The 26,757-nt window shown below is 44.4% G+C and overlaps 1 protein-coding gene across 5 annotated transcripts in view; it reads right to left on the bottom strand.

The window, feature by feature from the left end:
• RHBDF2 (rhomboid 5 homolog 2) overlaps positions 1 to 26,757 on the bottom strand; it is a 381,680-nt gene that overhangs the window by 287,140 nt on the left and 67,783 nt on the right. Inside the window, exon 1 of one of the 5 annotated variants that reach the window (XM_085616912.1) lies at positions 5,627 to 5,761. The exons of the other annotated variants lie outside the window; for them this stretch is intronic. The gene's annotated coding sequence lies outside the window, so the exon portion shown is untranslated. Of the gene's footprint in view, positions 1 to 5,626; positions 5,762 to 26,757 lie in introns of those variants that run through there. 5 annotated transcript variants of the gene reach the window in all.

Below are 26,757 nucleotides of genomic sequence, written 5' to 3'. Positions count from 1 at the left end.
TGTATTTCTACCCAAACAAGCCCCATTTCACAAAATTAGGGTAATGAGAGACTGGGAAAAAAAACAACTCTCTAACCTGTACCATGTAATTTGCATGCAGCTCTTTGATGACAGTTCATAGCTCACTGTGCTAGTTGGCGTTTGCAATTTTTGAACTGCACAGAAACAAAAGGATGTCTGTGACAAAAGTAGTAACCCACTGAGCTATGCACATAAAATACTGTTCTGTGATGTACATGGTACATGTTCTTTGCAGCAGGCACATTAACCCTCTGCGCTACCTTAGATGAGCCAACACGTCCATGAGATAAAACTCAATCTCTCAACAGCAGGTACATTATTCACCAGTGTTAGCTTGACACTTTTATTGTTGCCTGAAAATGCGGGCTATACAAGTAACTCTGCAGTGGGTGCTTTCAAAACTGCTGCACTGCTACAAACCCGCCCCCAGTAACAAAATCAGCAGTGGCGGCTGGTCCATAGGGGGCGCCCCACTAAGCATCCCAACACATAAGAAACTCACTGCAGTTCGGGCAACAGAATGTAAACAGACGAATTGCTTTCACAATTCGTCTGTTTACATTTCCAGCCTGTAGTGAAGATCGTTATCTACATCTGTACAATGCTAAGTTAGCATAACCGCGTTAGATGTTAGAAAGCCATCTTGCCGCTTTTGCTGCTTTTGCACACGACACTGTAGTCACATGTTATTAAATTGAGAAATGCTTACTCGACTTTGCTTCACATGAGAACTGTCTGTTGTTAACATCCTAAACAGTGAGCAGCGACCATGGTCTGTACACAGTGTAAAAGAAACAGTCTGGGTCGCTAGACGGTGCATGTTGTTGAGTTCAGGTTGATCGGCCCACTAGTTTAGCCATAACACGCACGCAGCTGCAAAATACCTGAAAGTCGAATGCTTTTAATATTGCAGTGTTACATGTTTTCATTACATTCGGAAGAAGAGCGTTCCTAGGAGCAGAGCATAGCTGATCCTGTGATGTGAACTCACTGAGCTGATCTTTACGGTATGGGGTTCCCCATTCAAGCCTAGAGACCTTTTATTAGTCTAATAATATGATTAGTTTGCTAGAGAAAGGAAGGTGGCTTAGATCCACTGTCATTTTAGTATGATTACTCCTTTCATTTTCTATGGTATTGTAACTATGCTGATGGTTTTGATTTTAATCGTTTGTCTGCTAATGTTAGCCAAACTGCTGCATCTTAGGACACGAGGTTTATAAAATAAACTCTTTAAACTTTTACCGTGTCTCTGTTTATTCTGTTGTGGACTGGTACGAGAATAATTACGAAAAGGTATTTCTGATTCCCACCATTCCTGAGCTAAACCTCGGATAACGAATGGGACACTGATGCTGGCCGGATAAGGGGTTCTGAGTTCTGAGGTGAGTTTTTGGTACACCGCAATTCACTGAGGGCCTGGGTTCCTGCGCATAGTTCTGCGCATAATCAGAATCCCTGCAACAGGCCTGTGCTTCACACAGGTGAAAGTGCGTGTGTCAACGCACAGCGCAGGCGAGAGCAGGAGGAGTCCAGAAGATGGTCTGACTGCGCATGTGAGTGAGGAGCATTGCTCCTCACTCACATTCACAAACCATTAGGTATGCTGCGCATGCCTAGTGTAGTGAAGGCGTCTAAAGATAGGATCCTCTCGGGCGGTGATGTGTTTTTCACACAGTCGCCCCATGCCCTGTCAAATGCCAGGATACAGCCGGGTCAGCCGCCCCCAGTCGCATAAGTCTTCTGATTTGCCAATATCAGCAGGTGATCATTCTCAAAACGTCTCACGCGATTCTCGCACTGTTTTGCACCGCTCATAGTGGCACAGAGGTCTAAAGAGCACCACTTGATGCATGTGGATTCCTGTAACTCCACGTTCGCGTTTTTATTTCATTTAAACCATCATGAGCCGGCCTCTCGAATGCTGGGGGACCGCGTCCCACCCCAACAGGGCCGCAACGGGAACGAACAGGCAGGTGAGCGTTGCGGGCCTTGGATGGCCTGTTAGAAGTAATTAGTAGTAACAGACACTGGAAAGTGATGACAAACACTAATAAGTGTCAAAACGCACAGAAAAGCGATGGAAAGCAATAACAAGCAATAACAAGTTCTCCTCCTCTGCCGAGCGATGCGCGTTTTAATGCTTCTGAAGGTGTCCGACAAAGCTGCTGCACTATAAACGAGAGGCGTCAAGGTGTTTTGAGTAGAGGGACTGTGGCACTGACAGGTTCCATCTTCCCGCCTCTGGCCGGTGAGCCTCGCGGGCCTGAGCCTGACTGACACTTCATCCCTGCCCACCGCCTCACTGTTCGATAACTGTCCAGAGAGAGCCCGTGGTCTATTCCTGAGTACAATGTCAAGAATAATGTATTTAATCTATGCCATTCACGAATCACGTCTCCTCTGCAGTTTGATTTGTCCTTAAATGACCCGGAATTTCACCATGCATGTCATGCTGCCGCACATACAGCAATTCTAAAAATATGCAGAAAACGCCCCGGTGGTAAAAATTGCATGATTCCAGTAGTCCTGTCAGTAGACCAGCCTCTCCTGTCCAGTTTAGCTTTGTGAAGGGCTCCTTCTCTATTAACCAGTTAGTGTTTGACCCAAATCCGCCAATGAAAGTGCTCCTGGCTTGAAGTGCTAAAGTGAATGAGAAATGTTGCATGATTATGCTTTGACATCAAGTATCCCATCTCGAAAATACACCGACCGGCTGGCCGCAGACCATTTGCAATGAGAGTCTAAATTTGCAGGTTTGCAGGTCTTTCACCTGGAAGGCAGGTGACACAAGTTATGGGTGACCGGACAGGTCTGTCTGTAAAAAAAGAAACATTAACACGCAAAACGCAGCAGTGACCATATAGCCATGGACGAAGAGTGTTAGTCTGTTCAGCTCTATATTTCCTGAATCAACCAGACCGATAGGTTCATGAATTAAGCTCTCGTTGCTGCATGTGAACGTCACCCGAGGTCACGATTCCGGATTCTAGGCAGGGCAATCTGAGCTCTTCATCCACCTGAGATCAGTAAAATGAACAGTGGTAAAGTGACTAGTAGTGACACCTGTTAAATACAGTTAAAAGAACTGCCATAAAACTGCAGCGTCACCATTATTACCAACGAATGGCTGAAGGGTGGGTTTTGGGGCAGTCTACCAGTAAAAAGTAACAGGTCCACCACTACGAAAATCTTCATTTAATGGTTGTGAGGGACGAGGGACCTGGGAATGACGTCCCCCATCTCATACAGCAGCTGGCTGGGGAGCCTGGCCGAGCTGAGCTACAAGAAACCAGCAGCACAGCGCACTGAGCATTTCATGGGCACTTACGGTAAACAGAGGAATCGCTCTATATAACTGTACCGACAGGGGGCCTGTCTTCTGGGATATTGGATGAACCTGAGGCGGCGCGTGAGCCGGAGTGTAGAGAAGTTGAGCGGAGGTAGGTAAGTTTTCTTTAGTTTAATTACCATCCCCCTACTGTAGTCTGTTACCAGGCAATGTCAGGCCTAGACAGGCTTTAATAAATTAAACCGATTGAGTGCAGTGCAGTGCAGCGAAGGGTGAGTGCAGGGTGAGCAGTGTGCCTGTGTGACTCCAGGGTGAGTGATGTGGTGGGGATGGGTAAATGCAGCCTTAGTGATGTGTCAGGGAAGGGTGAGTAATGGGTCTATGAGTGCAGGGTGAGTAGTGTGCCTATGTGAAGGCAGGGAGAGCGATGTATCTGTGCAAGTGCAAAGAGACTTGTCTGGCTACTCCCAGAGATGTGTTCGCCAAGTCACCTCTTTCTCAAATTTGCTTGAGAATGCACCATTTGCCAACTAGGGGGTTCGGGCTTGCTCGCTACGCTTGCTCGCCACAGTGCAGTATTTACGCTACACCACTTTCAAATGTCACCAGCCGCCACTGAAAATCAGCCCCCCCCCACCCTTACAGCTTTGCAGGAAAATGCTTGATACCGGGTATGGCCAGTCCAGCCTTGCTACGGAGAACATGCACTCGCAGCGCCCTCTGCAGGTGGGGTGGACGGGCATACTCTTACCCTTGAAACACAAGTTTGTTGAACCACAATAGGCTTATTGAGTGCGAAAGAGGAGTGTGTGGTGGTGATCTGATTTCTCGCCTGATGTGACTCATGGTCAGTGAGGGCGGATCCCATCAGGGTGAAGGAAAGGTGTTGGCCTAAAACAAATCATGTGCCAAGAAGCCTATGGCAAGGTAATTACAAGATAGAGGAAACAAACCCAAGCACGTCCTCCTACTTATGCAATAAAAAACACACAAGGTGCTGAGTATCCAAGAAACATGGTGAAAAAAACCCGTTCTTTCCCCGAGGACTCACGGGCTCCACCAGAGGTACTGGCGAGGTCGCCTCACATACGACTTACCGTGGTGAGGAGACCTCTCAAATATCTCTGGTTGAGCCCGTAGGTCAGGACGTTTCCCCTTTGGAACATGACTTTTTTTCACAAGTTCCTTAGATATTTGTGTTTTCAATTAATTAAGAACACAAGTACAGCTCCAAGAAGCTGTCCAAGGAAAGGCACAGAAAACCAACACTAGCCCTCTTCCAAAGTCTAGCTCCTAGAAGTCACCCATTTATGTCACTCAAAGGAACCAGTCACAACAAGCCCAGAGAACTGGTCTTGGAAGCCACATGTAACACACCCCGTCCCATGAAGTAATCTGAAGTAAACCACTGGCAATAACTGTACGCCTAGCGCCAAAAGGCCGTCTGACGGAAATCTCAGAAAAACACAGGTGAAGCGTCAAATAGTCAACTAAGAAAAGACGAGCTCAGTGAAGGATAAAGACCAAAGAGAGCCCCAGAAAGCAAACCACCAGCATACCACTGAAAGAACATAATATCAAAAGAGCACCAAAGAAAGGCACTGTAAACAAACAAGCATGGCCACCTTTAGAATGCATCCCGATGTTGTATACAACACAAGCCTAGCGCCATGAAGCTATTTAAAGAAGCCACAAAACACAACCGCGAACCCAGGGAAAAAGAGGTCATCGGAAGTAAACAATGGAAAACACGAGTAAACGTCAAGGGGTTTCAGAAGGGTGGCATCAGGGTGAAGAAGTAAAAACAAGCAAGCTCAGCACCATGAGACTCTGGAGGGGTGGCCAGGGAAAACGAATTCAAAAAGCTAAGAAGAAATGGAAAACAAAACAAACGAGCCCGCGCTGAAGGGCCACCGGGAGGCAAAAATAGAAAACTAACAAGTTCACCACCAAGCAGCTATTTGCAGTAGGCCGCAGAAAACAAACTATGTACGGGGGTCAGAGGCAATTTGAAAAACGTTCCAGAAAAAAAGCAGAAACATAGCGCCAAGTAGGCAAAGGCACACGAAGGGGGGCAACAAGCTATGATGGTGCCTGACGCAAACAAGAAATAGCAAATGAGTAGGATGAACAAACAAACCAAGAGCAAGACAATTGTATCCAGAAGGGGAGGGGGTTTCCTGACAGGTAGTCACGGTGCCATCCCCTGAATCTATTTTCAGCCAACTCCGGCCATGAAGGCGCTTGGTAAACTCTCTTCGCCCACCTGTCAGGAGCCAGCCCCGCCCCCCGCCTCGGAGCCAGCCAACCTACCTCTTGACAGCACGGTCCTTTCTGGAGAGCCACCCTTTTCCAAGCCCTGTGTGGGGAGCACCGGTACCGAGAGTGCACGGGCAGCAAAAGTCTCACTTTCAGGAACTGACTGTGGCATGACGGAGTAAGTCTGCCCACATGTGAGGAAATCCGAAGCCAGCGGGCGGGGAGGAGCCGGGTGTAGAAAGGGGCGGGGCCAGCGTGGCAGCGGTAATATTCTAGCACTTGAGAGCTCAGGAAGAACGTCAGTCAGTGAGTGAGTGCTGGCAAGAACGGCCGTCAGCTGCTGGCAAGAACGGCCGTCAGTGCTGGCAAGAACGGCCGTCAGTGCTGGCAAGAACGGCCGTCAGTGATGGCACAGGGACACGGAGCCAGTCACCTCTGTGGCCCAGGAAGGGAACTTTTTGGGGTAGAGGAATGAGGAAGGGGCAGTGTGGTACACAGCCTGTCACCTCGGCAGCTTTAGGGCTCAGGAAGGGAACCTATAGACTGGAAAACGGATATGAAGCCCCGCACCTTTCCAGCTCAGGAAGAGAGTCAGTGGGGATAAAGGAATGAGGGAGGGGCACATGGGGTACAGAGCCCGTCACCTCTGGGGCTTGGGGACCGAGAAAGAGTTCATGTACATGCAGAACCCGTCACGTCTGCAGCTTGAGGGCGCGGGAAACTAACGGGGGGGGGGGGGGGGGGGGGAGAGGAAAGAATGAAGAAGGCGGAAAAAGTGTACAGAGCCTGTCACTTCTGGGTTTCAGAAAGACAGCATGTGAGGGCTGGTCAGGCACGGTTTTAAGTGAGGGGGCGAATGGTCTGTCTACAAGCTACATTTCTGTGGTCCCTTAGTGTGCCACCCAGCTGGTATTTTGGTGCCTCTTGGAGCTTTCAGTTACTTCATCTAGATATACAACACAACAACTGACATACACCTAAAACCAGACAGGACTATTGGCTAGGTCACTGATTATTAGCTGTTTAAGACAAATAAGTAACAAGGATTTTGTTATAATTATTATTGAAAAAGTTTAACTTTTGAAACAGAGAAACTGTGGAAAAAGGCAATCCATGCACAAGAGGAAGACAGATACAGAACTATCAAATATTCCATTTTTTCATGTGCGAGTACCTCATCCAATTTACAGTCCTTACCCCCACCATCAAATCAGGACTACAACTCCCAGAAATCTAAGAAAAAAGGCTCGATTAGAATAGTCAGCGGCAAATATGGAATTTCTTGAGATAGTAACAGAGGCGAGAGAGAGAGAATGGGTTAGAAAAAGGTAAACCGAAAGGGAATGGACATAACATATGCAGGTACCATCAGTAACAAACACTACTTCCCGCTACTGTGTTTTTAGTGTGCAGTGAAAGAAATATGTAGGTTGTGGGCAGTGCTTGAAATGGAAAAAATAGAAGTTCATGTATTCTGTACCAGAGTACCTGATTGTTCTGAAAAGTGCAGGTACTCTCTAATTAAAAGTATTAAGTCTCTCTTGAGAAGTGCAGGTACTCTCCCTTTCAGAATAAAAAAGTGCTGGTACTCAGTACCGGACAGCACAAGCCCATTTAAACACTGGTTGTGGGCCGAGGAGAAGTTGATAATTTCACAGCTATGTTGACTACCGCTTCCACAGCCCAACTATGCCTGATGTCCGGTAGAAGTACTTTTGAACAGATCCACTGCTGGGAAAATGGCCACTAAGAAAGCCCATAAAGGTGTTGCATTGGAATCTGTATCAGGATCAAATAGGTACCAAGGCAGAACTGAAAATTGCCCTGTTGGAACCCAATCAAATGCCTGGTGACCTTTCACCCAGACGTTTAACACCAAATGTCGAAAGCAAAAACAAGAAACTGCCATTGTCATAGAGGGCTGTGTGTGGCTGGCAGTTTTGCTTATATAACTGGTTATTGCTGCAGCTAAGAGGTGTATGGTAAACGTCTCTGCACCCAGCACCACACGTTTACGAAAGGAGTCCTGGGAAAGCCTGCTGGGAGTTGTAGTCCTAGGGAGGCCAGTCACCAGCAAGAAGTGTAGGCATTTAAACTACTATCCCCAACAAGCATTTGCAATGCAATAGGTCTCGCAGTTACGAGAGTTTAAGCTATTGGTATTGTAAATAACAATTCCTTTTATTTATGTTTTTAAAAAGAAATCAAAAATAAAAGGCATTGTTATGTGCAATGCCAATAGCTCAAACTCGCGTCAATGCGAGACCTATTGCATTGCAAATGCTTGTTTTAGCTTGGGTGTTTTAAGCCACGTCCGTGACTGCATTGGTCAAGCCCCATTGAAATCCCACACCCCCCTGAAGTTTATATCCCACATAAAGCCTGGTGAAGACTGATTTGCATATGGCTTGGTCCAAACCGGGGTGGCGTTCTGAGCAAAAAACGATGGATTGAACCCAGTTTTGTGACCCGGTGTTACTTTGCATTCTGTCCATCTGTGCTTCATAAATGAACAAGCTCAGCCACGCTTTTAAATTGAGCACGCTTTGTATACAAATTTCCGCTAGGGCCTTGATTGTGGTTGCAGCTTGTCACGGCTGTGGTTTGATTTCCGACTAAAGTTTTTGTCCCAAGAAGGCTAGCCTAATCCCAACACGAAGTTGTCCGACAAGGTGAGTGATGGCCCCGGATATGTTTATGGGGGAAGGGGGTAAACTATGGTTACGGCACGGAGCAGGATATTTCGTGTGGCGTAGGGTAATGAATTTTGTTGATTTTGGAGTTTAGGAGAGCTTTATTAATTTATTTGGTTGGGCAGTAAGCTTGTGTTGGGAAGCCCTGCTGGCTCATTTGCCAGCACCTTAATACGGTTGCCTTGGGTGGTGGGTGTTGCCTGGTAGGAGTTTTGATGCATTGGTATGATTTCTAATAGCCACGATGTTTAATACGGAGGAACCAGGATTAGCCAGGAATGCTTGGCACATGGTTAATTTTGTGAAACAAGTTAATGGGATGTATCTTTGTAACTGTTGGGAACGAAACCGTCTCGGGGCCAAGCGGGTTGACATGGCTCTGTTCGTGGGAGAGCCGGAGGTTACATCCGTCCAGCATCGGATGCTGCTGTCATGTTTTGGCAGTTCTGTCCAAGAGAAAGGCGAATAACTGTGCTCATTTACCCGAGGTTGGAGCATTGAAGTGAGTCTCTCTCACTTACCACCATAGAGCCATAGCGATCTGTTGGATTTCAGTGGGTTTCTGATCGGCTTTAGTGCAAAGCAGTAAGTGCTTGACAGATGTCAAACAACGAAGCACCTTCACTAGAAAGAAAACCGGACAACTTTTTGTGACTACAAAGCTAGGCCAGTTCTTAAAATGGATGGTGAGCTTTGGAAGGTTAAACTAATGAGGAACAAACGGCCGTGCGGCAGCGAAACTGAAAGTGATCGCGATCAAACATCAAAGCGGCCGTGCGGCCGCGAAAGTGAAAGCAAATGGTGTGCAGGCTGCCAAATGGTGCGCGCGCCCGGCGCCCATGCACTGTATTTGGAGGCCTGAAAGCACTCGTTTGCACTTCCAGATCCCCCATTTACAAAAGCTCTCGCGAGAGCTGCGCTAAAGCGCTGGCTCAGGCGAGACCTAAAAATCAGTGGTGCCCTCTTAACCTGTTGCTGGCAGACCAAGCTGGGACTGCCTGACCGCATGATCTCTAGCAGGGCAGTACTGATGGTTTTGTTGCCCTAGGTGCTGGCATACCATTGGCCCAGTAACCATCACCACCCCTGCTGATGAAACTGGGAGAAAAACATCCACATATAACCCAGGTACAACTAATACTGCCTTCAAAGGGACTACTACAAGACTTGACCATTCGATCCTTGCCTTTGACCCCGCACAGCGCCCAACTGACATTTGGCCAAATATGCGCAGTACAAATAGCTCCTACATGAATTCACACAACCAACCCTTAGAATGTCTGCATAGCACTTAAAAGCTGTAAGCGCACACGTGTTTGCTTTCTATGGTCTAAGGGATTGAAAGCTCTGGATCAACTGAACAAGTTGGCTTTCAAAATTCTGTCAAAAAGATGGTAACTCCTTATTTAGGCGTAAATCACGAGGAACGTTGTTCCACAGCTTAGAGTGCAACAATGGAAATTTCAGACCCACTACCCAACTGGTGCTAACCTTGGCTAACAATAGCCATGGCTTCTCATTTCAGCATATACGTCTACATTTACCTTGTAAGGTACAGCTATTTCTTAGATATCCCAGAGCCCAGTTCCATTTGATGCCCGCCCCTGCCATGGTGAGAGCCTTGAACTGTACTCTTTCCTTCACTGGTACCTAGTGTAATCCCAAGGAATCTGATCTCAATTAGCTGTGTTAGTCACTGCTCGCAAGGCTGCATTTTTAGTTGCTCAGAGTTTGACCAGGCTCTTTTTGTGAAGCTGGTCAGCAGTGAGTTACAGCAGTCAACCTTGGCTCCAGTTATGGAACTTCATATGTTAGGAAATACCGAGGAGAAATTCTGTGAAAATAACCACATTCCACTAGGAATAGGGGCTGGTTATAAAACTAACCAAAGGATTGTTTTTTGCTATTTTTTTCACAAAGGTTTTATAGCAATACAGCATGGCCTTAAAGCACTTTTAATTTCTAGTACCTTCCTGTCCTGGTCCTGATGAAGTGGTACTTTGCTCATAGTACTGATGAAGGCAATGGATAACTGACAAAACACGATAAGCTGTTGACAACAACATACTGCAGATTATTTTATGAATAGGTTTGTTCTTATGGGGTGTTACCTCTAAATATGGTACATATCCAACGCACCATGTGTGATGTGATGTGGCTTTAAATACTGGGTAGTACACTTGGCTCATCTTTCATTGGTTCTGCACCTACCTATCGTTAAAGGGCTTAGGGCCACATGCACAAAGAAATCAGTTTGCGACTTCTTATTTGCGAATCTTAGCGATTCACAACTAGGAAGTCAGAAGTCACTAACAGCGATAGCAGTAATGTGTCTCAGACATGTTAGGCGAATCTCAGTGGGTCGCAAATTGACCTACCTCATCAATATTCATAACGTAGGTCGCAATTTGCGACTCATTTGGAATCGCTAAAAACACAGGGGTGATGGCCTGCCGGGGACAGCAGACCACCAGGTCTGTGTTTGCTTTTAAATAAAAAAAAAAAAAAAGATTCCTTTTTTTTTTTTTTTTTAAATGAGCCCATTTTCCTTAAAGGAAAACAGGATGCATAAAGGAAAACTGGATGCATTTCAAAAAGGAAAATAAAATGTTTCAGTTTCGCTTTTAGGTCTCACCTAGGCAGTGCATGTGCGGTCTCTTTGAGACATGCTGTATCTAGTCTCTTTGCTTCAAACATGCCCATCGATTTCCATTAGTTCTTGTGTGTGTCGTTCTGAATTGCTGGCTTTTCAGTGGTGCATTAGTTGTATTTGTCCCTCCTTTGTATGCTTGGTTCCCTCCAATGGCAACAGGCCCTAGTACACGTAGGCGTTCACTTCTGGTCATTTCTGTTACTTCTGGTGCGCTATTTTTTTTTTATCTCGGCTCGTCTTTTTGGAATGTCCTGAAATGCTTGCTTTCCCTTTTGCTAGCAGTTGCCCAACCCACTCCCAACTTGTAGTAAAGGGGTCACCCCACCCACATTAGAGCTGTAATTAGACTCATGGTAGTGCTTTGACCAAGGCTGCTGAAATCTGACACCCCTCCCCGGAAGTGCTGCCACATACACATGCACTTTTCACATCTCCATCAGCCACTGCTGCTGTCTTAAGGATTTCCACTTAAAAGCCTTTGGAGACAAAGGGCACTTAAAAATATTTTACTTGCTTTGTTCTGAGCAGTTGATCATAACTTGCTTTTTCCTAGCCCTTCCCGCCAAGGTGTGCAATTTCTCAGTGCTACATGTAATCAGATTTTTGTACTTCCCAATATAAAGGCACTGAGCTTATGCACTTTAGCAAGGCATTGGAGCAATCATCTAAAGCAATAACACAGAAGCAACATTACAAATGGGTTTAGGGACAGTGAGGGGAGAAAACGTGTGCCGAGCTTTCATGTGTGTCATTGTTCTAAGCGTGCATATGTAAAACACATGGGAACTGTACATGTAGTCCTTCCACAACTGTCTGTGCACTGTGAGTATGACATTTTACATCTGTAGGTTGTGAGCGAGCATTAGAAAAACTCAGACTGTATCAGAATTATACCTACTTGTCTACACATTTCAAAACTCAGTGGTACTATATTAACGTTTGATATCGGTGTGCATCTCGGAACTCACAGGTGCCATCAGCGTTATTTATTCCTTCGTGTGTGCGCGGATTCATGTGAGCTCGCGCCTGTCAAAAACTTACCTCAACATATCTCAGAATGGTACTTGTATACACCGTGTGTTACGATTGTGTGCTTGTGTCTCTTGAGTATGCTTGGCACTAGAAGGACACCTATGTGCATGTTGGAAGTGCCTGTGACCTCTGAAAAGTCACTGTGGATGTATTGGAGAGACAGTGCAGCAAGCACCTCCTTTAAAGTTCAGCAGGCTCCGTGGCACCGAGCTCAAACCCTGCACAATTAGCTGCCCACCCTTCCTTCCATCTCTGAGGTAGGCCAGAAGCAGCAAATGCCCCCCATGATGCACAGAGAAGGCCACAAAAGCAAAGCCTGCTATATCCATATTACCACCTACATCACTTTCAAGTATTCAAGTATTACCAGTCACGCCCAGCTCCTCCAACGCATCTCAACTCCGCCTGCAGTGCCCGCTGTTCTTCAAGCAGAGGGCTCATGTACAGATCCTGCTGTGGATCTTAATTCTGGCATGCAGCCATCGTCTCTCTGCCAGCACTGGCACCCACTGCCCCCCACAAACAGCTCTGAAAATATACCTCAATCCGGACCTGCAGCACGATCTGTTCTAGTCTGGGTAACCCCACAGCGCTCTCCCAATGCACCTCAGCCTATATCTGAAGGCTGTTGCTCCAACTCGAGATTTCAACTGTTATTACGGCTGAGACCGACAGCGTCTGTCCCATGAAGGGTGTACACACCATGGACAATTTGAGCCACCCATGTACATTCTCCCTCCGCAAGGATGGTAAAAACTGCTCAAATATTATTTACAGTTGAATGCCAGATCACCATCTCTCCATAGCTGATGCATCTCAGCATCCAGCCCTAAGCTCAGTCACATTGTTTGTTTTGGGGAGCGTGGGGAGCTCTATGTCTAGTGCTGGTACAATAAAGGTGCTGTTGCATTGCTACCTTCCCTCCCAGATAATCTCCTCTCATACCTCCTGCCTTTTGCACCTCTGCCCCCCATTGCTCCGTCTCTTAGCATCATGCAATGTCACACCTCACAGCATAGCATTTCATCCACCCCAAGCCACACAGCTCCCCTAGCCCTCCTGATCCTCACTCCCTCCCCCCCTCACCTCACACAATGCAGCAGCACCACCTCTCTCTGCAGAATCCCCAGGAGAAACAGAGTCGCCCCATGACAGTTTAAAAAACTTCCAATCAGTCTTTAAAATTTGCAGTGAAAGTCCTCCAACTGCACGCGTTGCTCCCATCTGCTGTTCCACCCTCCATGGACATCAATATTTTCCTTCTCCTTTACGCCTTTCCCTTCTCACGCTCTTGTGTTTTTACGAGGGTTTTGTAGGCATTAGAGCTGGAGCCATACAATACCAGCATTGATCAAAAACTCAATTTACAAAATAAGGCGTTTGATAGCGTGCCATAACTGTTAACATGTCTTAGCAGTTGCTGCCGCGTTTCAGTTGCATTTTTCGTCGTCATCAGCTGACTCAAGTAAGTCACTAATATGACAGCTTGTAAGCGACACTTCAGCTTTTTCATGTTTCCTCCCTGCTCTTCCCAGTGGCATAACAAAACTTGAGGGGGCCCCTTGCAAACTGCATGGAGGGCCCCCTTTCAGACTTAATCAAGAGCTCTCAGGCCAGGGTACTGCCTTGAGGGGGGCTTAAAGGCTGCCACAAGGTGAGGCCCGTTTTGACCCTGTCACACATAAGCAGTTGTCATTTGCTTAACATCGCACATTCTTCATTGTGCCATGCTAATTTTGGAGGGATAGGGTTTTTTTTTTTGCTACAATGATCACTCCGGCTGCTAACAGAGAGGCCTTTTCATGCCCCAGCTCTCACTTCTGCCAAATCAAACAAAGGCTGATTGCTCCAACTGGGTATGTCTGTGCCTTCCATGCAGCCTGACGTTGACAGAGCACTAAAGCGAATCAGCACATAGTTAACACCTGGTCCTATGCTTTCTGGCAATTAATTAAGGTATCAATCAATTTATGACAAAACATTAATTATTACTGATGTGCTTGCACATTCATTTCTTTGATGGCTTTTGTTTTGACAGCGTATTAATTAGGTCTCCCGCCACTGATTTACCACAAACTTTGATGTCTTTAATGGCTAATGCAATGTAATGGATAATGTGCTGCATGGCTAAACACTTATAAGGTCCCAAACGCAAGAACTATTGGCTATGCCAATGCTTGTTTAAGAGAAGGCAGTGGTCCCCTGCTCTTAAAAAACTGGTTTGCAACCATTCGCAAACGGGAAGCCTGTTTGCGGCTGTGCCTACTACCTACTTGAAGTAGGGGGTAAAATGCAATTGTGTTGCGACTGCATTCCGGTCGCAAAACATTTATACATCCCCCTGCAAGATGCCCTTTACACGTCCCTTCCCAATACTGACTTGCAAACCCTATTTTGCAATTTGGTAATGTTTTGCCAACTCGCAAAACAGGGTTGTTATATTTCAAAAGGCTAGTTAGCGGGAGCAAACAGCCTGATTCTCCGTTTGTGACCACTAAAACCTTTTCTGCATGTGGCCCATAATGAGGCAGACAGTTTCAAACATGTACTTATTCACTTTACCAAATGTCTATTAAAATGTATTCCGTTTTCCAAATCCACACTTTGCTGCCAAAAACAATAACGGATTATTTACCTATCAAACCTGATTTATTGCAAATATATTCAGAAGCAAATTCTACCCAAAGGATAGGGGGTAATACTTTATATTTCTTCTGTGTAACAACTCTGAAATACTAGTTGACCTGGCACCCAGGAGGGGTCACAAGATGACACGTCATTGAACAAGGGCGCACCTAATTAGCCTTGGTTTGCATCTGCAGGTCTGCTTCAGGGAAAATGCACATTTCAGAGGCCGGGGCAGGTCTTGCCACTCTTCTCCGTGCCAGGCTGCCAATGGGCAGAGCCTGGATGGTAGCTTGTGGCGCGAGACGAGACTGCGTCCGCCATGGCTTCTCCAGACAGACTGGGAAGTGGAACTGGGGGAAAACCTTGGGCTGAAGGAGTTCTTTCATGGAGAACGCTTCGTTTCCATAAACTCGGATATTACCCCCACCTTCCTCCAACCCCAGGGACTCTTCCTGCTCAGCCTCGTCTAACACACGCCAAAAGAGGAAAAATCTAAATTTCCGCCTTGACGCAGACGCCTCCTGTAAACTAACACACATTTCCAGGGCACCGTTACCGAGTGGATTTGTAGCAGAAAACCCTTTTGTGCCCTCGCTTCCTGTGTGGCGGCAGCGCCGCAGGGGGCGGTGGAAGTGGTCTGTGTGCCCAGGGTCTCAGCAGATTATCCCATCTCAGTCGTCTCAGTTGAGGTTATGGCGAGAGTCCAAAGATGCACAGAAATCGACAGGGAACGCCAAAGGCAACACATTCTGCGCTTCTAGCATCCAGGTCAATCCAGCAGCACCAGCCAGCATAGAAAGAAAATGGCCACAGAGGTCGCGTGAGGCCTTCCGTCAGTGCTTCAATACAGCAGGCCCTCGTCGCCGGGACACCAGGCTAGTCCCATACATTGGAAGACAACTGCATAACGATACCACAATTGTCGCGTACACAAAACCTTTGCTTTTCCATTGTTTTTCTTTCAAAAGTAGGTGAAAATATTTAAAAATGGAACAGCCGCAAATTATTTGTAAATATCCTTTCTATTAATGGTAGAACATTAAATATGCCATTGTTGTTATCATTTGTGCAAAATATAGATTAGTGGGGGAAAAGCTCTCACTTTTGAAGTCTAGTAAATTGAACGTTTTCCTATCTAGGGCTGCTGAAGGGAGATTTGGCCCGAAGGGAGATTTGGCCCGAATGCATGTAAAACCCTCACTGCCTTCTGAGGTCTCAAAGTGATGCAGGTAATAACATTTAAAACCTGAGCAGAGAAGGTTGTCTCTGCAGTGATAAAATCTTAAAACACAAGCACGACCGTAGGGACGTTGAAATAGTCCCAGAGAAAGGCAGGTTATGCACTCCCAGCAATGCCCTTTCCTATCTCCTCACTCCAAATGGTGGAGCCGGTTACCTCCGAGAAAATTCTGGGTAGCGACAGCATCAGAGTGGCCAAATCACTTTAATTTCCAGTAGCTCAACAGGGTTGGTGCACAAGATGCTGTGTAACTAGGCTTGGCAGAGTTGTCGCCTCTCGCTTGCACTCGGTTCTCGGTTGATGTCTGCTGCATCAGTGTTTACTCCAAGTTAAAGGACATCAGGTGAACCCAATGACATGCTTTTGGAATCACCATCATTGAGTGTCTCAGTAACTGAGGGATCCTTTGTGTTCAGAATAGCAGTTGTCTTTTTTTGTTGTTTCTTTGCAGGTTACCACTTGTGGTTTCTTAAAACAGTAACCTGGTTCTAAGTAACATAGCTGTACGTCAAGCTGTGGCTAAAGAATGGCTGTACTTCAAGCTTTAGATAATGAACAGCTGTACTTCAAGCTTTAGATAACAAACAGCTGTACTTCAAGCTTTAGATAATAAACAGCTGTACTTCAAGCTTTAGATAATAAACGGCTGTACTTCAAGCTCTGGCTAAAGAACGGCTGTACTTCAAGCTTTAGATAAAGAACAGCTGTACTTCAAGCTTTAGATAATGAACTGCTGTACTTCAAGCTTTAGATAATAAACAGCTGTACTTCAAGCTTTAGATAATAAACAGCTGTACTTCAAGCTTTAGATAATAAACAGCTGTACTTCAAGCTTTAGATAATAAACAGCTGTACTTCAAACTCTGGCTAAAGAATGGCTGTACGTCAAGCTTTAGATAATGAACAACTGTAATTCAAGCTTTAGATTATGAACAGCTGTAATTCAAGCTTTAGATAATGAACAACTGTACTTCAAGCTTTACATAATGAACAGCTGTACTTCAAGCTTTACATAATGAACAGCTGTACTTCAAGCGTTAGATAATGAACAGCTGTACTTCAAGCTTTAGATAAAAACCAGCTGTACTTCAAGCTTTAGATAAAAAACAGCTGTACTTCAAGCTTTAGATAAAAAACAGCTGTACTTCAAGCTTTAGCTAAAGAACAGCTGTACTTCAAGCTTTAGCTAAAGAACAGCTGTACTTCAAGCTCTGGCTAAAGAACGGCTGTACTTCAAGCTTTAGATGAAGAACAGCTGTACTTCAAGCTTTAGATAAAGAACTGCTGTACTTCAAACTTTAGATAAAAGACAGCTGTACTTCAAGCTTTAGATAATGAACAACTGTACTTCAAGCTTTGGCTAAAGAACGGCTGTACTTCAAGCTTAGAAAAAGGAATCGCTTTACTTCAAGTTGGGATAAAGAACGACTATATAAAGCTTTGGATAAAGAACGTCTGTACTTCAAGCTTAACATAAGGAATAGGTGTACTTTAAGCATTAGATAAAAAATGGCTGAACGTCAAGCTATAGATAATGAACAGCTGTACTTCAAGCTTTAGATAATAAACAGCTGTCCTTCAAACTCTGGCTAAAGAATGGCTGTACGTCAAGCTTTAGATAATGATCAACTGTAATTCAAGCTTTAGATAATGAACAGCTGTACTTCAAGCTTTAGATAACGAATAGCTGTACTTCAAGCTTTAGATAAAGAATAGCTGTACTTCAAGCTTTAGATAAAGAACAGCTGTACTTCAAGCTTTAGATAAAGAACGGCTGTACTTCAAACTCTGGCTAAAGAATGGCTGTACTTCAAGCTTTAGATAATAAACAGCTGTCCTTCAAACTCTGGCTAAAGAATGGCTGTACGTCAAGCTTTAGATAATGATCAACTGTAATTCAAGCTTTAGATAATGAACAGCTGTACTTCAAGCTTTAGATAACGAATAGCTGTACTTCAAGCTTTAGATAAAGAATAGCTGTACTTCAAGCTTTAGATAAAGAACGGCTGTACTTCAAGCTTTAGATAAAGAACGGCTGTACTTCAAGCTTTAGATAAAGAACGGCTGTACTTCAAACTCTGGCTAAAGAATGGCTGTACTTCAAGCTTTGAATAAAGAACGACTGTACTTCAAGCTTTGGATAAAGAACGGCTGTACTTCAAGCTTTGGATAAAGAACGGCTGTACTTCAAGCTTTGGATAAAGAACGGCTGTACTTCAAGCTTTGGATAAAGAACGGCTGTACTTCAAGCTTTGGATAAAGAACGGCTGTACTTCAAGCTTTGGATAAAGAACGGCTGTCCTTCAAACTCTGGCTAAAGAATGGCTGTCCGTCAAGCTTTAGATAATGATCAACTGTAATTCAAGCTTTAGATAATGAACAGCTGTACTTCAAGCTTTAGATAAAGAATAGCTGTACTTCAAGCTTTAGATAAAGAACAGCTGTACTTCAAACTCTGGCTAAAGAATGGCTGTACTTCAAGCTTTGAATAAAGAACGACTGTACTTCAAGCTTTGGATAAAGAACGGCTGCACTTCAAGCTTTGGATAAAGAACGGCTGTACTTCAAGCTTTGGATAAAGAACGGCTGTACTTCAAGCTTTGGATAAAGAACGGCTGTACTTCAAGCTTTGGATAAAGAACAGCTGTACTTCAAGCTTAGAATAAGGAATGGCTGTACTTCAAGCTTTAAATGAAGACTAGCTGTACTTCAAGCTTTGGATAAATAACAGCTGTACTTCAAGGTTAAAATGAGGAATGGGTGTGCTTCAAGCTTTAGATAAAGAACAGTTGTACTTCAAGCTTTGGCTAAAGAATGGCTGTACTTCAAGCTTTAGATGATGAACGACTTTCAAAAGCATCAACTTTGGCAAGAAGATACCTAGTAAGGGTTTTAAGAGCACCTAGTTATAAATAAATTATCACTTGTGGTTGCCTGTCCTGGTGAGCTGCTCTCTGCAGGTGTTCATATCTTGGAGTCTGAGCACAACAACTGATTCCCCTCTCCACTCCTCCACAAAGTTTACTGTATCTCAAAGATGAGGTTTGCATACTCGGATCCATAGAAAGGCGTGATTACAACTTCATGCGTGCACCTTTCTGCTGCTCACAACATGGCTTATTGGCAATGGCTAGTCATTGCATTTTCGCTGGGCCAACATTCTCGGCCAAGAATGCAATAGAAGGACAAATGTTTTCCCAAGTAACGTTTTTCAAGGATCCTGCTCAGTCAATTACAACTGTGGTAACTTTTTTTTTTAACCCTTATTGTCTCCCACTCTTCATCAGGGTTATGTAAGGGAGATAAGGCAATAGTGTAGAATACCACTTCCCGCCTTTCCTTTCAAACCATGTTGCAACTCAACAAAATGGTGGTCACTTAGAACTTCTGAAACCTTCCATCCAATTAGAATATTGCCCTGTAGAAGAACCATTCTAATTGACTGCTAGAAGTCAGTCACAACATCTGTGGCTTGGGTGGTCTACATCTCGGATGTGGGTTTTAAATCTCACAGCAGTACTTAGATCGCTGCAGGGTACCACCTACAGTTTGTACTTTATTTCATTGTATGGTAAGAAAAAGCACATCCCAGAAAATTCAAATTTGCACTATGGCTCGTCCAATTACAGTGAACAGGAAGGAAAATGCCCAGCCGTATTCTAGATTATTCATTACAGTGACGTGTACCCTTAACAGTGGTAACCAAAAGCCCCTCCTCTTCAACAACGCCTTAACTTTCTCCTCTGCCCAGTCATAAGGCTTTTACCCAAGCTAAGGTTACCCAGCAAGAGAAATTAAAGATAACTTTGGACTACTCCTCCCTGCTGTGCCCCTGTTGTGTGAAATTGAATGAAGCATTCCTAATGCCCATGCTGTACTTGTTCTGTGCTTTAGGAGAATCCTGCAGAGACATGACCTATACTGTGTCGCTCTATTTATGGGACAGACTCTTGCATTGCACCTGCTCGGAGAACAAGAGTGAGAAACCAGCATTCGCAAAGCCAATAAGTCTCGCCTACGCAATAGCTATTGGCCTTGCCAGTATGTTTTAGCCATGTTGTACACCAGTGGTGTAGAGTGACGTGGCACAGAGTGGTGTCACATTGAATGGAGTGTCATGGAGTAGTGTAGCATGGAGTGCCATGGAGGGAGTAGAGTGCCATGGAGGTAGTCGGATGTTATGGATGCAGTAGAGTGTTAGGAAGGCAATAGAGTGCTGTGGAGGCAGTAGAGTGTCCTGGAGTGAGTAGAGTGGCATAGAGTGAAGTGGAATTGAAGGGCATAGAGTGGCACAGAACAGAGTGGAGTAAAGTGACATGGAGTGGCAAAGAGAGTGGGAGAGAGTGGAGTAGAGTGTCATTGAGTGGCGTGGAGTAAAGTAGCATGAAGTGGCTTAGAGGGAGTTGCGAATAGTGCAGCAGAGTGTCGTAGAGTGCAATATTGTGTCATAGAATGGAGTGGCACAGAGTGCAGTAGAATGTTGTAAAGTAGAATGGCACAGTTTCATAGAGTGGAATCTAAATCTAAATCTAAATCCGGTATTTGTAAAGCGCAAACTACTCACCCCTAAGGGTCTCAAGGCGCTGAGGGCCACCGGGGAGATTAAGTGAGCTATTGCCCAGAGTCACAATGTGTTGAGCTGCTGCCAGTGATCGAACCGTGAGCCCTGCACTCCGCAGTCAGGCGCCATGGCCGCTGCGCCACACCTCTCCACCAGAGTGGAATGGCACAAAGTGGAGCAGAGTGTCCTAGAGTGGAGTGGTGGGAGTAGAGGGTAGTAGACTGTCAGGGAGAAGGGAGTAGAAGGTCGTAGAGTGGAGCAGATTAGAGGGGCGTAGAGAGGAGCAGAGTGGAGTAAAGGAGCATAGAGTGGTGCAGAGTGGAGTAGAGTGGAGTGGAGGAGATTGGAGTAGAGTGAAGTAGAGTGTCCGAGTGGAGTAGAGTGTCATACTGTTGACTAGAGTGCCATATAATACAGTGTTGCAGAGTGTCAGAGTAGAGTGGAGTAGAAGGTTATAGAGTAGAGTGTCGTACAGTAGAGTAGAGTGTCGTAGAGTGGTGTAATGGGTCAGAGTAGACTGTTGCGGAGGGGCATAGAGTGTCAGAGTGGAGTGTTGAGAGTGGAGTAGCGTCTCAGACTAGAGTGTCATTGAATAGAGTGTTGTACAGTGAGTAGAAGGTCGTAGAGTGCAGCAGTGTGTCAGAGTAGAGTTTCAGATAGTGGAGTAGAGGGTCACAGATAGTGGAGTAGAGGGTCAGAGAAGAGTGGAGTAAATGGTCATAGACTGGAGTAGAGCTCAGTAGAGTATCAGAGTAGAGTGAGTAGAGGGTCATAGAGTAGAGCTCAGTAGAGTGTCATGTAGTGACAGAGTACATTGTTGCAGAGGGTTACAGAGTACAGTGTTACAGAGGGTCACAGAGTACAGTGGAGTACAGGGTTCTAGAGTAGAGTGGAGGGGCATAGAGTGGAGTGTGCATGGTGTGGTAGCGCATTGCCAATAGAGACAACACATTTTAAATTGAAAAGATCATTACATTAGCACAGACATACAGTTTTACTGATAAAACTATACAGTGCACAAACGATAATGTATGGAAATGTCATCACTTAGTGTGTTGGTTTATTTTGATTTTAAAATATTTGTTTTCATCACACTTCAAGATTTACCAAAATTGTGTTTAATTTGCTCTTTCCCAATTTTGATGTTTTCTGAAATATCTGCACAATTTAAATGCAGACATTTATATTTTGTTGTGTGGTAGAAGAAAGCCTTTCTTTTTACATTCACAGATGATCAGCTAAATCCTTTCCTTTTGAAGTCAGAAAAAAGAAAAGTAAACACCAAGCTCCCTCAAAAGACTGAGCCTTCTGTCTTAAATGCACAGTAAATGTGACAAGGTAAGAACAAAATGTAAAGGCCCGTATACAGAAAGTGAGCACTTGTGGAAGAATACAGTAAACAGGCCATGCTTCACAGAAGGGAATAACTCAAGCTGGACAGCCTAATATAAAGCAAGCAACTGTGAGTTACAAAACACAAAGCCAATGGTAAGAATGGGCAGAATGCATTTTCAGGGAGGCTTTCAGAATGCCCCCAAGATGTCTTTAGCAAACCAGACTACTGTGCTGTATGGTAGGTTTTGACCTAGAAAGAAAGAAAGAAAGAAAGAGAGAAAGAAAGAAAGAGAGAAAGAAAGAAAGAGAGAAAGAAAGAAAGAGAGAAAGAAAGAAAGAGAGAAAGAAAGAAAGAAAGAGAAAGAGAAAGAGAAAGAAAGAAAGAGAAAGAGAAAGAGAAAGAGAAAGAGAAAGAGAAAGAGAGAGAGAGAGAGAGAGAGAGAGAGAGAGAGAGAGAGAGAGAGAGAAATGATCCATGCCCTGCATATGCCTGTCCTAGAACTATCCTGTGTATAAGACAAAGCGAATATCGCTGCTGGCAATGATCTACACGTTTGTGTGTGAGAAGCTTGTGCTGTTGCCTATGCTGTACCTCTTTCAAGTGAGGGCAGCTTGAACTGCTGGTGCCAATGCAGCACTTGTGCTCTGTGCATTTTTAAATCTTGGTAAAATATTTCCACTCTACAAAAGTCAAATCTATTTGCTTGGGCAATGCTGACATTAAATAACTCCCGATTGATCAATTCATCAGTTTATTTGGTTTTTGGATATTACGTGTTGTGCCTTTAGCCTGCTGATTACATGAACACACATAATCATCATGTAGAGAAGTAGAAACAGGAGACATTTCAAAACACACACAACAGAGTAGAAAATAAACCACAATGCAAGGCTTACAGCCATTCATAAATGTTCATACAAGTTTTATGCTAATCCACTTAAACGGAATATAATAGGCCACTTATGTAACACTGTATCTCCCAGATGCCCACTCACAGAGGTACGCTCAAAATATAAAATATGGGAAGGTTCCAAGATACCAAAATATTTGACGGTGGTTTATGGAACGTTTCTGGAATCTGTGCCCAGATGCTTGAATACATGGTACCTGCCAGTGTATTGGATTTGCTACCCAGCCACGACAACAATGATGCTTCTCAGAAATTTGTTTAAATGGTCTTTCAGTAGGGTTACTCTGGGTTGCTTTGCAGCCACACACCTCGGGTTATGTTGTGGGAAAGTACCTAGGCCTTCATTATAGTGGGCCAGTGTCTGGGGAGATGTTTATCACACCAAATATATTCCGACACTGCAAGGTTTGGAATTGATCGGTGCAGTAAATTAGAATAGCAGTTTGTAGAGCGCCTGGTTACTCCAACGGAGTGTCCACACGCTAAGGGTTCTTCCTCCTTGCCAGAAACAGACCCCTGTCCGTTGCCTCAGTCCCAATCTGCCTGGGATGACCTGAAGAGCTGTAATTTTGTGCAAGTAAGGCCGGCGCTGGTTTATTTACAAATGCTAGCCTCTCCTATAGTCTGTGTCGGGGTGGCAAGTTTTTTAATTGGGGCTATTAGAATTGGGAATAGGTTGTCGTCGAGCTAGCCTTTGTGGACACAGTGGCAGTATAAATATGTTTATTTCCTAAATAATGTAATATAATCTTAATGAGACCATAAACTCGCTCCCAGTATTCCGCTTTATTATTAATATGATTGTTTTTAATTTACCTGCCACCATGGAAAGCTTATGCAGGGCTATTTTTAACATGTAATGCTGTAATTTTTACTACTAAGATGAAGTGTGTCATAAAGGGCTGATCTTTTTATATGAATTTCATAATGATGTTTAAACTGAATCTCTCGTCCCTTTTTATGACGGTCTGCATTTTCTTCGGTTGTTTTTTCTTTTTTTAAAAGCGATGTGTTGTTTATGAATTTCGTCTTGATATGAATTTTAGATCGATTATCTCACTGTGCCATGGAGTAATTGTTTATCTGACCTTTTTGTAATATCTCTAACAGTTAAAAAGGTGGAACACGGTTTTCTTAGTTTAATATTTTTTAATGGTTTTTAAGATCATTAGGACATGAACTCTTTATTGGCTCATATGATGCTTTCTACTGTTTTTCGGTGTACTTTTATGGCTCTACCCGCCGAATAAAGTTGACTTTGACCTGAAGAGCCACATTTTTTATTTCCTATGGAACGACGCTTCTGATGGCTGCATCCTAAAATCCAGTGGCAGTTGGTTCTATTTTTGCTGCTAAAAAGCCAAACAATCTACCTCCCAACCGCGCTCTTTGCACTTTCGGGACAATCAGCCTAGCAGTGCCCGCAGACCTAGGATTCCTAATAGGTCTGTAAGGGGTTAGTAGAGGAAATACATAACTAGGGCCTTTCTCATTTAAAATTCTGTGACAAAAGCATAGGGCATTAAAAGTCACTATTCAGAGTTTTGGGGAATAACATGGGGATTTTGTGTTCACTAGAAGTCTTTCCAATGTTGAATATCTGCAGGATTGACCTGTCAAAATGTAACTCCTGGGATTGGACTTTTTCACAACTGATAATGTCTGAGTGTGATGAAGTCTGCTTCTCTTCTCGTAAACAACAAGAGTAAGGAAGCTGAAAATGGGGAGGAAAGTGCACTTCAGTGTACAGACAGAATTACATGTGGCACTATAGGATAGTCCTGTCCATGCTTATAAGACTATGTAGTATTGTAGTAGTCCTATTTCAGGAGTTTGGAACCCGAGCCATCTCCTCCCTTCAACTACCATGCAGTAGTTGCTCATGAAAATTGTACATGCAGCTGGTGCCTTGAAAACTAGACAAAGTTCTAGATGTGGCCTCTAATACTGGACACAATACTCCAGTGCTTAATTTGAGCCAGTAGTTTCCAGTGCTCAGCACCGCCACTTAATTGTCAACACTAGCACTTATGACAGTCTGCGACATGGTGGCGCTGTCTGTCTAATTTAGACATGAGCACAACAACCATGGTGTATTCATTCAATGTACATTTAAAAAGACTAATACCTGCGACTGAAGCCATTCTTATTACTTTGGGTGCCTGGAATAGTCTGAATTTTCACATTTGTAAGAGTGTGATGGCTAGTATTTGTGTTGATACTCTCATTGGCAGAGCTGGCAGGGGCAATAGGTGGTGCAAGTCCTGACGAGGGCCTTGGGACTTAGGTTTTTACAAATTAAGTAATGGTGCCCCCTGAGAGCAGTAGCAATACCCTGGATGAAGCCTCAAGATCTATACAACATTCCATAATAGCCCTATCTGATTGGACCGGATACTTCAGATGAGGCCTCTCTGGAGATGCGTACGTTGTCCAATTGCTCAACAACTTCCTTCTGCTACATTTATCATCTCTGCCTCTGAACAGCAACGAGCAGTGTATTCTACCTTGGATTTGCTCACTTTGAGATAATCCAATATGAAGAGCACAAACGAGCTCATGGGCAAGAGAAGAATACATGGCTGCCTCTGCCGTAACTGGCTTATGCATGGGGGTGGGGGGGCTGGCAAATCCCCCGGGCTTGCTGTACCTATTCTGTGTGTTAAGGCAGCTTGCACTTGTGCTGCTCACTGTGTGTTAGTAAAGTGTAGCAAAACTCTTTTCACTAAACAAAAGCTAAAACCCTTGGCTTTGTCATTAGTTCTTTTTATGCGGTTTCTGCTTTGGTCACGTGTACCTATATGGCTGCACATGCCGTAGTTGTCAGTGGATATCTCTATGTGTAATACATATAGTTTAACTTTCCTTGCACAGCAGAATAGGAGGAATCCCAAAGATCTTTGTAAGCATAAAGGATTGTCAGAGGGTGGAACTGAAAGGGAGCGTCACGATTAGATGGAATGAGTGTGCATAGATTTGGTACTTAGTGCAGAATCGGTGGGTTTTCAGCAAATGTGCAGCAAGCATGCTAAGGACCCCAACGCAAGCAAGATAAAGTCCCCACTAGTAAAATACATCTATAATTGTAGTGCAGTGATTCCCTCACACTTTTTGGTCTGGCGCCACTGCAGCTGCTCCACTATTGGATTGAGCTCTATTGGGGCTGATGTTAGGCAAGGCCATTAGATTTTACGAACATTATATGTGTAGCATCTATACAGGCTTTCAGACAATCCTCTTCATCCATTGCTCTGTTGATGTGTAATCCCCATTTTGTTTACCCTCCACAGCATGGGGTAATTAGTCAATCTACTTCAGACACTGCCCAAGTTCAACGTGAGTGATGGCAATCTGCCCTTTGACAAGGCGCACTTCTACACACAGAGTAGTTCTCTTAAATCAAGTGGCTTCTATAGTAATGTGTGCTTTTTGAGCCTAAACAAAAAAAGTAGGTTTCCTTTTTGCAAATTGCTTTTTTAGATTGAAGAGGGTCCAGACGTTTGCTCAGCAACAAAGTTTTGCAAAAAAATGACAAAACAAAGAAGCACTGACAAAACCAAAAGGCTGGTGTCCAATGCTAGACCGTTTTGTTTTGCCAATGCTTGTTTGTACTTTTAAAAACACAGGTTCAAGGAGAAGTAGGGAATTTCATGGAGCCAACCGCACAATACTGCAGACTGCTGAATGGAGAGCCTTCTTTCTAATTCTCCCACCCTTCTTTATCACACCATAACAGCAGATTTTATGATTTCAAGTGTTCAGCGCTTGGAACCCGTCCCACTCACACTGAAGTACACAAAAAAGATTCCCTGCCCTAAGTGCGATGGGTATGCCCAGACGTGCGTCCGGTGCTCACTTTGCCACTAGATCCAGGCTGCACCCGACTGAAGAGCCCCTACTAGGGTGAAATCGGTCTCGGGGTGCTTGTGGTTCCAGTTTAGAGAAAACCTATCTTTGCAGTTTGGTCTGGACTGTTCATGGGAGAAGGATCGAGGCTGATTAGCATATGGCAGGATCAAATCTAAGGAGGCATGTTGGACAAAAAAAAGATGGAGTGGGAAGTGGCCCCCGAGTAATTACTAGTTGTTGAAATTAATTCAAGCATCCCACCAGTTCTCTTTTGTTTAGTTCA

This window comes from Triturus cristatus, chromosome 7, assembly GCF_964204655.1.
Source record: "Triturus cristatus chromosome 7, aTriCri1.1, whole genome shotgun sequence".
Classification (NCBI taxonomy): Eukaryota; Metazoa; Chordata; class Amphibia; order Caudata; family Salamandridae; genus Triturus; species Triturus cristatus.
The sequence above is the reverse complement of the archived record's forward strand: the minus strand, read 5'-3'. Positions and strand labels throughout refer to the sequence as shown.